The 3,218-nt window shown below is 41.1% G+C and overlaps 1 protein-coding gene across 1 annotated transcript in view; it reads left to right on the top strand.

Moving 5' to 3' along the window:
- Positions 1–2,866: 2,866 nt before the first annotated feature.
- The window catches only part of slco2b1 (solute carrier organic anion transporter family, member 2B1), a 37,503-nt gene continuing 37,151 nt past the window's right edge, over positions 2,867–3,218 (top strand). The window contains exon 1 of the mRNA XM_037687217.1: positions 2,867–2,975. The gene's annotated coding sequence lies outside the window, so the exon portion shown is untranslated. The remainder of the gene's footprint in view (positions 2,976–3,218) is intronic.

The raw sequence follows: 3,218 nt of genomic DNA, 5'->3' as shown, positions 1-3,218 counted from the left end.
ATATATATATATATATATATATATATATACACATATATATATACATAGATGAGATGTGTGTATATATAAAATAGATATAATGTATATATAAGATTGTAATATTATAATGTGTGTGTATATATAAAATAATTATTAAACTGTATATATGACTGATTTAGATGTGTATATACACATATATATATATATATATATAATATAAATTTTAATAAAAATGTATCAGTGACTGTGAGTTTTGCAAACGTGTCATAGTAATATTTTATTAGTGTTAATGTTAACCCCACCAAGAATATTTAAAAACACTGAACCATGTGTTCATCTTTAATGTGTGTACTCCTGAGATTTACAGAGGAACAAATCCTGAGAATGAGTTTAGATTCAGCTCTGACTGATTCAACAGATTCTTCATGTCTCCGTCAAACAGGTCACAGAGTGGAGCGGGCGACCGTTCCAAGATGGCGGCTCTACGGCTCGTCAGCGCCAACAGGTGATACAGGTCAATGCTGGATCTAGTTATTATATGATATCTATGTTATCTAGTGATTCTATCTATGGTTTTTCCGGTAAATCGAGTCACCCTTTATTTCTGCAGGTGAGTGTCATGAGGCCGGAGGAGTGACCTGTTGGAGACAAGAAGCGCTTCGGTTCATGGAGCAGAGAGCAGCTCATGTACGCGCGGGGCCTGCGGACACGCTCATCTGTGGTATGTTCAGAAAAAACAAGATCATTTTGGTTCAGTGCCAAGTTGATAAGTGTGAGGCGTTCAAGTGACAGGAGGAGACGTGTTTTAGTAATTCAGTTTTCTCTTTCTGTGTATTTCAGTTACAGATCATAAATAAAAGGTCTTGAGTAAAATCAAGAAGGCAAGTCTTGTGTGGGACTTCTTTTATTTAGTTCACTGGCTGTCAGGTCAGTCTTCCAGTTGTTTCTAATAATTTAATTGTTAAAATCAAACATTATTAGCACCAAACATGGACATTTGTAGGCCCCAGATGAAAGCAAAGACGTGTCTGTTTAATTTGATTAACTGAATTCTGTTTATTGTTGAACTTCCTGTTGAACTGACACCATGAGGTTGTTCTCGGTGTATCAGGAGGAAAGTGCTGTCCTGTGTGAAGACTGAAGCCTCAGGGTGAGTCTGGCCCGGCCCGGCCCGGCCCGGCAGCCAATGCTGTCAGAGGGGAGGGGGCTCATAAGTGCATGCTCGTGAAAAAGATCAAACGTGAGGTGGGCACCAGTGTTTCCTCTCTGACTGAAATATCAGCCATTGCAGATTTTTAAAGTCTCTCACTGATTTTTTGCTGATTGTTTTTTTATTTATTTATTATGAACTCATTGAGCACTCATTCTTTCTTGGTCACCTGTGGGTCAGAAGTGGCCCATGGGCCTCCAGTTGAATACCCCAGTCCTAAGACCAAAGCAGGACCCTCAGCTGACGTGGGGTTTTTGTCCCCCTGGTTTTGTCTCACAGGTTAAACACGTGAATGACTGGAGCTGGTCTGAAAGACGAGACGAGCGGTCTGAGCCTCCTCCAGTCAGCTGGTGGAGCTGAATTCACAGTGAAATATAAAAATACTAAACCTTTGACAGTTTGAATCTAAAGCTCATCAACTTTCTGTCGGACCAAAGAAACGACCAGAACCAAAATCAATAAAAGGTTTAAATTATGACGTTAAGAGATGAAACCTCAAACAGCAACAACTCGTAGAGGAACTCTGGAATAAAAAGACTTGAAACTCAAAACGGACCAAGAGATTTTGTTTTCTGCAGATTATCAGTAAAAACTCAAACCTCTTGTTACGACGGGGGGCTAGCTGCGGGTCACCGGCCACCCAGAGGCCCCCTCTCGGATCCAGGACCCGCCTCCAGCCCACGTCGCTCCCCCCAGCTCGACCCTCCCTCAGAAGCAGCACTCACACTACAATAAATCAAGGAAGCATGAATTCAGTTTTACCAGTTGTATTAAAATCAAGGCAGGAAAAGGTTACAGCTACAGCGCTGGTCTCGCTGGTCTGTGACGCGTTCACAAACCAGAAGAGCCCAGATGTCCCGTGTCATTACTCGTTTATAGGGTCCTGGACTCGTCCTTCACAGAAGTGGAGCTCAACCTGTCAGTGTATGAGGGGGCGTGGCTAAGTGTGATCTCAGTGGATCTTACGTGGACTGACATGTATGGAAATATGAAATATTTTCAGTCAAAAATTAAACGGGAAGCAATTACTATTATTATTATTATTCAAACATTCATTAAAAGTAATGCCTTTAATATATAGCATATGAAATTATGTTGTTCAATCATGTGAGTTTAAGAAAAATCACCGTAACGGTCCATAATACTGCAAATAAACTGTAAATGTTCATATTTCACCCCATTAGCACCTCATTATGTCATCAATTACAGAATCCATGAAAAGATCATATGTTCAGCGTAACCGTAGCATCAAAAATTAACATTCAAGGAAGTCAGAATTCACAGTCTGTTGATGAGCACCAGTATTTACAATGTAACTACAGCCTGCAAACATTTTTATTATAAAACAGCGTCTTATGATCACGTCATTAAATCAAAATGAGCAATTTCACAGTTACAAAACAATAGTTCGGTTAAAAAATATACTTTGATCTGCTCAAAGACGGGATTATAAAAACATTATGACCCGGTTCTGTGCAGATCAGAAACCCACGGTCCATCTAAATAATTTACCAACACTCTTCATCAGCTCTTCTTCATCACCAGCATGTTTGTATTTTTTGTTTTAGGACCAAAACTAAAGTTTCTGCAGCAACAGCTAAACCGTTCTCAAGTTCTGTCTGCCGGAGCACAACTTCCTGGATTTACCCTCCTCCTCCTCCTCCTCTTCCTCCTCCTCCTCCTCCTCGGACCTCCCTGTATCTGGAAGTGAAACATTCTTCTTCAGACCCGAGGAGGAGTGAGGCTGCCGTCCTGGAGAGTCTGAGCCCAGCTGCAGTTTTTCACTGTGAGTTCTTCCTGGTTGCTCTCAAACGTTTCAGGAGTTGCTGCTTTGTGTTGCTGCTTCATCATGTCACTGCTTTATCATGTCGGTGCTTTATCGTATTGCTGCTTTATCGTGTTACTGCTTCGTGTTGCTGCTTCATCAGGTTGCTGCTTCGTGTTGCTGCTTCATCATGTCGCTGCTTCTTGTTGCTGCTTCATCATGTTGCTGCTTCATCATGTTGCTGCTTCATCATGTCGCTGCTTT

This window comes from Nematolebias whitei, chromosome 14 (assembly GCF_014905685.2).
Source record: "Nematolebias whitei isolate Nwh7 chromosome 14, NemWhi1, whole genome shotgun sequence".
Taxonomy (NCBI): domain Eukaryota; kingdom Metazoa; phylum Chordata; class Actinopteri; order Cyprinodontiformes; family Rivulidae; genus Nematolebias; species Nematolebias whitei.
This window is presented reverse-complemented; position numbering and strand designations above follow the sequence as displayed.